This window comes from Lipotes vexillifer, unplaced genomic scaffold, assembly GCF_000442215.2.
Source record: "Lipotes vexillifer unplaced genomic scaffold, Lipotes_vexillifer_v1.1 scaffold431, whole genome shotgun sequence".
Lineage (NCBI taxonomy): Eukaryota > Metazoa > Chordata > Mammalia > Artiodactyla > Lipotidae > Lipotes > Lipotes vexillifer.
In genome coordinates, this window is record NW_006782267.1 from 254,881 (window position 1) to 264,818 (window position 9,938).

The following is a 9,938-nucleotide window of genomic DNA, read 5'->3' on the forward strand; positions in this document are numbered from 1 at the left end:
TGATACATCTGGACAATGGAACATTATTCAGCACTACAAAGAAACGAGCCATCAAGCCATGAAAAGACATGGAGCGTACTTAAATACCTATTATTAAGTGAAAGAAGCCATTCTGAAAAGGCTACAAACTTGAAGATTCCAACTACATGATGTTCTGAAAAAGGCAAAGGCAGGGAGACAGTCAAAAGGTCAGTGGTTGCCAGGGTTTGGGAAGGCGGTGGTGTTGGTTAGGAAATGATGAATAGGTGGAGCACAGTGGATTTTTAGGGCAGTGAGACCACTCTGTATGATACTCTAATGGTGGATACACGCCATTATACATTTGTCCGGACCCACAGAATGGTCAACACCAAGAGTGAACCCTAATGTAACAGATGGACTCTGGGTGACAATGTGTCAGTGCAGTTTCATCAACTGTAACCAATGTAGCACTCTGGAGGGGGATGTTGACAGTGGAGGAGGGTGTACATGTGGGGAGACAGGGGGTGTATGGGAGATCTCTGTACCTTCCCCTCAGTTTTGCTCTGAACCTACAAGTGCTCAAAAAAATAACATCTATTTAGAAAAGAATTCTAGCAGAATCCTTGGCACTGAGCAAGCCCTTGTGAACACTTGCTGATAAGCAGGCCAGTTTTCCTCCAACACTTTGGCCTCCTCCCAGCAAGACCTTTAACTCTAAAATACTGTGTCCACGTGTGAGGAGTCTGAGGGTTTCGGGACCACTAGTTTTAGTCCAGCGCGCTGGGATCAAGTTCTCATTTGCCATACACCTGTCTGGGACTCAGTTTCCTCACCTGACAACTGCACAGTTGCCTTAGGCTGTCTCTAAGGTCTGTGAGCTGGGTAGGGTCTAGACAAAAGTCAGTGTATAAGGTTGGCTTCCATGACCTTTACCGATCTCTCTCCACCACAAGGGATATTTCAAACCCAGTAACCGTATTTTTCAAATCAAAATGCAAGGTGTATTATCCAACAAAGGATTTTTTTTTTTTTATGTTTGAGAGGTTGTCTGACCTCCCTGCTTCCATGTGTGTTCGATACAGAAAAATTGGAATGTTTAGAAATACATAAATAAGTAAAATTTCTCATCTTTTCACTGAGAGTAATCACGAAGATATTTTTCTCCTGGCCTTTTGGGAATTATCTATTTCCAAGTCTACCTTCTAACGTAGACTGTGAATACCACGTGTTTTCTCTTATCTTCCCAAAGCCTGGAACTTAGTAGGTATCCATTAATTTTTTTTTTTTGGGCCACGCTGCACAGCTTGTGGGATCTTAGTTCCCCAACCAGGGATTGAACCTGGGCCCACAGCAGTGAAAGTGACAAGTCCTAACCACTGGACCACCAGGGAATCCCCACATTAAATTTTTGACTTAATGACTCAATTAAGTTTGCATGGCAAAATATTTTAAATTCCATGCCATTTCTGTAACTTATGGAAACAACAGGGAAACTGATTGAAAACAGCTGCTCCACGTCAAGGACCAACCTTCGTTTGGGGCACCAATTAAAAGCTTAATTTTGAAGAGTTGGCCACTGAAGACCATTTTTATGAAGATCTTTTGGGGAGAGAGGGGCAGAGGGAGGGTTACAGAGGCCACTGCGGTTCTATAAGGAAAGCCAAGGCCCCAGAATTCAAAGCCTCTGTACTTACACAGAGAAGGTGGCATTAGTTGAGTAATCAAACTTCAGTCTCCTGCAGACACAGCTCTTTTTTCTTTCTGAGAAAGACTTGAATTTTTTAAAGCAGTTTTAGGTTCACGACGAAATTGAGAGGAAGTACAAAGATTTCCCATCTACTACGCCCTCCCCTACACAGGCATGGCCTCCCCTATAATCAACATTACTCACCGGCGTGGTACATTTGTAACCACTGATGAACCCACACCGACACATCGTCATCACCCAAAGTCCACAGTTTACCTTAGAGACTCAGCTCTGACTGTTTCACGTACGTGGCATTGCTTCGTGTTGTGCTCAGTTGCAAATAATCAAAAACCCAACTTGAGCGGCTTAAACCTAGAAGAATTCATTTTCTCATATAACAGGAAGTTTGGAGCTTAGCAGTTGTCAATATTCAGATCAAAGAGTCCCCCCTCACTCACCACCATCCCAGCTGGGGCCGCGTCCCTGCAGTTCTCTTGGCCTTTCCCTCACTTTCCAGGTTCCAAGCATCACTTGTGCATTCAAGGCAGGAGGAAAATGGGGAGAGAAGAGGGAAGGGCCACACTGGTCAGCTCAGTCTCTTTTTATCACGGAAGCAAAAGCTTTCCAGAGTTTACTCCTGTCCCAAGAAGACTTCTTAGGTCTCTGCCTGAATCAGGTCACATGGCTATTCATAGTTATGAGAGGGTCTGGGGAACAGAGCAGGGCATACTGGCTACCTCAAACACAGCTGAGGTTATATCAGCCCGGAACAGGGGGATGGATGGATATTGGCATGCAAGTAATGGTACTTGTCATATACACTCCTAACAACCAACGGCTGTGTGGCTCCTTCCAGGATTTGAATGAGCGGATGTATATAAGGCACCCACTTCAGTTAGCATCCAGTGTAGGGTAGCTTTCATAATAGTGATAACTACATTTGATTATAACAAGCCCTTTTAACACACAGTTTTTGTTCATCGTTCAACAATTCTGCAGAGCAGGTACATTAAGTCTTCTCATCCCCACTGTAGACGAGAAAACCGAGACAGAGCAGGGACAGCTACGTGGCAGACACAGAACTGGAATCGAACTCTTGCGCCTCCAAAACTTGCGTCAAGAACTGCAGCTCTGGGCTTCCCTGGCGGCGCAGTGGTTGAGAGTCCGCCTGCCGATGCAGGGGACGCGGGTTCGTGCCCCGGTCCGGGAGGATCCCACGTGCCGCGGAGCGGCTGGGCCCGTGAGCCGTGGCCGCTGAGCCTGCGCGTCCGGAGCCTGTGCCCCGCGGCGGGAGAGGCCATAGCAGGGAGAGGTCCGCGGGCCGCCAAAAAAAAAAAAAAAAAAAAAAAAAAAAGAACTGCAGCTCTGTGCCTGCCTGCTTAGTCAGCACTGCGTGTTGAACCTTTGCTAAGGTCACAGGACTTCAAATACAGAGAAATGAATGGGGTCAACTCGAGTTGGGAGCCTGGGGAAGGCAGAGTCTGTCTGTGGTTTCCTCTGCCTGAGATGGCCTGTGGCCCTTTGGTTTTGTTCATTGCAACATTCCAAAGGACTTTCTGACTGCCACTGTGGGCTAGCAAAATGGTGACTGAGCAGCTGTGGCCAGTCACACCCCTCAAAACCTCAGATTACATACAATAGGATATGAGCACACAGTGCCCTGCAGATTGCTGGGTGAAACGGGAGCCACCTCTGCCTTGGGTGCATGGCCCAAGCTTGCTGTTAGAAAGACAAACCCTTGGAGATCTCTTATTTGAAATATTGGGGTTTTCCTTTGGTTGCCGAAGCTTTTCATGACATAGGGCTTTTGGGGAATTATGAGGGGATTTCAGACGCCAAGACACATAAAATCCCCTTCCACTGGACTTTAGGCAGAAAGCCTTACGCGTGGCCCTGTGAATATTTATACAACGCTTGGAAATAAGCAAAAGGATGACAGCAAGTCCTTTCAAAGTCGTACTGAACCACTGTCTGCTGAGCCAAGAGTATTGAATTCTCTCTGGAAATGCATCTTTGTTTGACTTACTATCTACCACTGATTAGGACCAGACTCTACCAAGTTAGATATTAACATGTGGAGTGATAAGTTACAAATGATTTTTGTCCAGTAGAGTTGCAAATGATTTCTCTTTGGGAAAAAAGATAACCTCAAAGGTTACGGTTTTATTGCCTTGTACGACATAAAGCAGTTTTGTATTTATCTTTGCAATCATATTTTAACATTCTTTTTTCCACTGACTATATAGCCATCCGTCTCTCCCGGACGCCATTTCCTCATTAGTGAATTTAACATGGCTTTGAAACACGTTCTCCATATATTTGTATAAAGATCCTATTTCTAGCTTTTGGACGTTTGCGTTGGCAGTGCCTTGGCAATTCTTATGGAGAGAAGCAACCGCAGTATAAGGAATTTAGCAATGTGGAGATTATAAAGTGCGAGGAGGAAAATCCCACTGGGAGTATACATGCTATTTGACTTTATCCTTCGCCCACAGCTGCCCATAAACACTGTGTAGAAGCTACTGGATTCCAGAACAAAATCAAAATAAACAAGGCATAACGAGAAAGCCCTATGCAAACACGTGGATGGACAGAGAAATTACACTTTTAGAAATGAAATGCAATCTGCTGGCGGCGGCCACCCGGAGAGCACCCTTCTTGCTTCTAAAATCTCTCTCTCTACAGGTACTTGCTTTCTTTCCAAGCCCAGAGCCTATTTTCAAGGCCATGTGCGTTGGATGGAATTTCTTGTGCAAAGAAAAACAAACTGCCTCAAGTATATTTTACCCTACTCTCCACAGCAATCATTGCAAAGATTCAGAAGCCAGTGCCTTCTCGAACGGATACCAACCTCACACAACAGTTACTTGTCCCATTTGAGGCCTCTGGTCCACCAACAGGGACTCGCTGACATCCAGGTTCTAGAAACAATTGCTTGCAGTCTAGTGATAAAAGATTACAAGTGTATTTCTGTCCTCATTTTAACATCTTGGTAGTGGAGCTGAGGGAGTATGGGCAGAGAGAGGAGTATCTGAGAAATAAACAAATATGTCCTGCTATTTATGGTATGCGTAAATGTGCGTGTGTATATGTGTGTAAAAGAGGGCTCCTGTTTGAGGCTACCCTTCAGTTTTGGCCTTTCTCCTGAAACTTAAACAGAGACTGTGCTTTGTTGATAAATTTGTTACAAAAATAGTAAACACCTAGACCACGTGATTGCATGAGTTCCTGCAGTCTGACCACACGTTCCCACTGCTAAGGCAGTTTCATGTGGGGAGGCTGGGAGTATCCGAACAATCGGTTTAACCCCAACAGTAATATTCCACCGAGAAAAACGCCTAACCCCTGAGACTCCCAGGATATTTTCCGTCAAACTGGTCACAGGAAAGGGCTCTGGGATAATCCATGTCAGAGTTCTGTTATGCAGGCTGTATGCAACTTACAAACGCCTGTAAATAGTAAGCCCACGTGATAACACTGTCGTTTATGTCTGCAATCCACTGACTGTCTCTGTCACATTCTAGACTCTCAAACATTTTGCCTCTCACTCAACGAAAAACACTATGAACTATATATATAAGCACATTTCTTTAAATCATTGGTGTTGCTTGGTACAGAGGAGCCTTCATCTCTCTCACTAAACAAACAAAAAAAATTATGTATTATGTTATATTCCTGCATGTTAACTGGTAGGAAGTCACATATATGGCAGAGAAGCTTTGATTGTGTCTGTTCTAAGGCAATGGATTCGCTGTCTTCTCCCTGATGTTCTCAGATCACTGTCCCATCAATGTAGCAACTTTATTTTTAAAACGTACTATAAAAATGTTTTAAATACATAAATCTGAAAAATGAAAATAAAAAAACAACAACAAAAGAAATTACTACACTGTTGGGGGGAATGTAAATTGGTACAACCACTACGGAGAACAGTATGGAGGCTCCTTAAAAAACTAAAAATAGGGCTTCCCTGGTGGCGCAGTGGTTGAGAGTCCGCCTGCCGATGCAGGGGACACGGGTTCGTGCCCCGGTCCGGGCAGATCCCACGTGCCGCGGAGCGGCTGGGCCCGTGAGCCATGGCCGCTGAGCCTGCGCGTGCTCCGCAACGGGAGAGGCCACGGCAGTGAGAGGCTCGCGTACCACAACAAAAAAAACAACTAAAAAAAAAAACTAGAAATAGAGCTACCATATGCAATCCCACTCCTGGGCATATATCCGGAGAAAACCATAATTCGAAAAGATACTTGCACCCCAATGTTCATTGCAGCACTATTAACAACAGCCAGGACATGGAAGCAACCTAAATGTCCAATGACAGAGAAATGGATAAAGAAGATGTGGTACATATATACAATGGAATATTACTCAACCGTAAAAAAGAATGAAATAATGCCATTTGCAGCAACATGGATGGACCTAGAGATTATCATACTAAGTGAAGTAAGTCAGAAAGAGAAAGACAGATATCACATGATATCACTTATATGCAGAATCTAAAGAAAAGAGACACAAATGAATTTATTTACAAAACAGAAACAGATTCACAGACTTAGAAAACAAACTTACGGTTACCAAAGGGGAAAGGTGGGAGGAAGGGATAAATGAGGAGGTTGGGATTGACATATACACACTACTATATATAAAATAGATAACCAACAAGGACCTACTGTATAGCACCGGGAACTCTACTCAACACTCTGTAATAACCTATATGGGAAAAGAATCTGGAAAAGAATGGATATATGTATATGTATACCTGAATGGCTTTGCTGTACACCTGAAACTAACACAACATTGTAAATCAACTGTACTCCAATATAAAATAGAGTTTAAAATTTAAAAATTTTAATAAATAAAATAAAAATAAAAAACAAAAAAGAAAATAAAAATAAATTAAAATAAATTAATTTTTTTTTAAATTAAAAAAAAGATGTTAGATTGACCTGACATTACTCCTTCCAGAGGGCCATCACTAGATGCTGATGACGACTGGTTTTTCTATTAAGAGCTCGGAAATCAAACGTACGGTAATTCTGTTAGGCTCTTATCCATTGGTTAATGGTATTCAGAATCCAAATTCTGATCTTCAGTTTTCTGGTGCTTACTCCATTCTGAGTCCTCAGTGGTGAGTTAGAGGGCCCAGGCTAAGTTTTCTCAGTTCCTTAAGATACCTCTTGTACCAATAAGGAGACCCAAAAAGCTTTACAAATACTATCATTCATAAATTTTGGAAATACCTGGAAAATCAAGCCACTTTCAAGTATGTTATATGATTCTCATCAAAACTTTAACTCTCTTGTCTGCCTCGTAAGATAATATTCCCATATATCCCTGTTGAATGCTTCCTTCTCTTGTCTAAAGACATAAGACTTTCCTTGTTTCTAAGGCTTTTTTATTGAAATAACCATGTTAGTTCTTTTGTTTGCCTTTCTGATCTAGAACATAATCACTGTGCTCTCTCTTTTCTTCTTTTTGGACAATATTCTCTGAAACAGTTAATGGGCAGGATGAGATGGCCATGTGACTTGTTACACATTCCCCCCAGGCACAGTATACTGAAAAATGAAAATCTAGTTTTGAAACGGCTTTTGAGCATATTTTTCTTAAAATGGGAGAATCAATTATATAATCATCTCTGGCACAACTTCTGACTCCTTTTGCAATATCATTCTTTATATGACTCAATGAAGAAAAATAATGGTCGACATTCTTTTTCCACAGCTATTTCCCATGCAGAATGAAGTCACCAAAGGCTATGAGACCAAAATGATCCAGGTTTTTTGGAGAACTTTCCATTCACCAAAATCTCCTAGCAGCCTTCCCCGCCCCCCTGCTTTTTTTTCTAGCACTGTAAGATGGAAGGGTAAAAACAAAACAAAATATACTGTGTTATTATCTCTTCTACTCTAATCGAATTTGTACTTCAATGAATTCAAGTTTCCTTTAAATTTTCCAAAGAAATTTCAGAGCTTAACACTTCTTTCAAAAACCTGGACCAAAATTCCCTGGAAAGTTTTTTCCCACACAAAGGGCTTACATGCCTTTCTGTCCATTTGGTTTCTTAGACTCCATATTTCTTATGACACTTGCTTTCTCTTCGTAATGCTTTGGATCTATACAGACCCATGGAGGGATTCTTCCATAATGAAACTTGCACACAGCATAGTTCTTGTGTTCCATTTTCTGAAATGACCAGAGACGCTGGTTGCACTGAGGGTTGTGTGCTGGCCCCTCTTGTCTTCTCCTTGAGCTGGCTCATCCCAATACTGTAACCTCCATGAGGGCAGGGACTGCTTCTCTCTTGCTTCTGCTGTATCTCTAATTCCTAGCCCAGTACCTAATATATAGCAGTGCTCAATCTGCATTTGTTGAGATAATGAATTAGTCCCTTCCCCTAAAGATCACGTACAGAGGGGGATGGGATGAACTGGGAGATTGGGATTGACATATATACACTACTATGTATAAAAGAGATAACTAATGAGAACCTACTGTATAGCACAGGGAACTCTACTCAATGCTCTGTGGTGACCTAACTGTGGGAAGGAAATCAAAAAAAGAGTGGATATATGTATACATATGACTGATTCACTTTGCTGTACAGCAGAAACTGACACAACATTGTAAAGCAACTATACTCCAATAAAAATTTAAAAAAAAAAAGATCACGTATAGAGTATGAACCACTAACTTCTTTAAAGGATCTCAAAGTGCAGCTAAACTCTGCTGGGCCAGGGTCTAGAGACACGGATCTGGAGATTTTTGTGTGTCCTAAATCCCTCTGGATATGCAATGAAAGCCATGGGCGTTCTGCTCAGGGAAGGTTTAAATGCCCACGTGCAAAGGGTCAGTGGACGATTCAGAGAATGACCGATTCCCTAAGTCCCATTCATGGGCCCTACCTTAAGAGCTTCTTGTCTCAACTGTCCATGAATGATTATCTGTGATGAGACAATGCCCGGGACGGAGGGCCCAGAAAGGGGGCTTCCCGAGTGGTGGGAACGTGGGGAGCTGAAACAAAGACTTAGAGGTCACTGACGGCCAGTGGAGGCCATGGGCAGACTGTGAAGAGCTGGGGTCAAGGAGAAAGCTCAAGAAGCTCTACTGAGGAAGAAAAAGTGGGGCGATGAGACTCACTCAGCACAGAGACAGTCCCGCAAACATACACTGTAAGCAGGATTCTTGGGGTGCCCTTGAGTTGAGTTGTGGTGTTTAAGAAAAGGAAATTGAGATCTGGAGTCACCAGCCCTAGTCCTTCTGTGCAGAGTGGGAAGGAGAAAGAATTAGCAGGATAAAGGAAAATCTAACTCAAGTTGTCACACTTTCATTGAACACCTACATTGTTTTGACCAGGCTCGGAGCTAAGGACAAAGCAAGGACACTTTATTACGGAGTTCACAAGGCTGCCTGTCCTGTACACCACAATTCCCTCATATAAGAGCAGTGGTACGCCACCAGGAGCAGTTTCATCCCCCAGGGGACATCGGGCAATGTCTGAAGACAATTTTGGTTGTCATAGCTGAAGGAGGGGGACATACTTCTGGCATCTAGTGGGTAGAGACCAAGGATGCTGCTAAACATCCTACATGAGACAGGGCAGGGCCCACCACGAAGGACGATCCAGCCCCAAGATGTCAACAGTGCCGAGGATGAAGAGCCCTGCTCTCGGGTAAAGGCTCTGTACATGCTTGTCCGCTGCTTCCTGTTTTTTTGTTTTTATGTGTTTTTTTTTGTTTTTTTTTTTTTAGCACTACTCGGGCCTCTCATTGTTGTGGCCTCTCCCGTTGCGGAGCACAGGCTCCGGACGCGCAGGCTCAGAGGCCATGGCTCACGGGCCCAGCCGCTCTGCGGCATATGGGATCTTCTTGGACCGGGGCACGAACCCGTGTCCCCTGCATCGGCAGGCGGACTCTCAACCACTGCACCACCAGGGCTGCTTCCTGTTTTGCCTGACACATAGGGGAACGAGGGTCGTTACCACGAGAAAAACAAACGGGGAAAATTCACGATTCCCCTGGCACAGTCTTCAGAGGAGGAATTCCACCGGCTCCCCTGTGTTGTGGGAGCAGAAAGTTACCCCAGGTGCAATGAAACAGTTCTGGGAGCTCTGTGTTTGGGGTAAATTTCATCAGAAGTTGCACTCAGGGAATACCAGCACATTTAAAATTAGCCTAAGCCAAACATCGTCGGATCCAAAGGGTAACTGTGGTGCAACAGACACCATGGAACTCATCCTGAGCTAAACCGAAACAGCTTCTGCACGTGTATGTCCCCCCCCCCCCCCCCCCCC

At 43.7% G+C, this 9,938-nt stretch overlaps 1 non-coding gene across 1 annotated transcript; it reads right to left on the minus strand.

Annotated features, from left to right (window-relative positions):
* Positions 1–1,279: 1,279 nt before the first annotated feature.
* TRNAE-UUC (transfer RNA glutamic acid (anticodon UUC)) lies at positions 1,280–1,352 on the minus strand. Its single transcript has one exon. It is a non-coding gene; the product is annotated as a tRNA-Glu (tRNA).
* Positions 1,353–9,938: the final 8,586 nt, after the last annotated feature.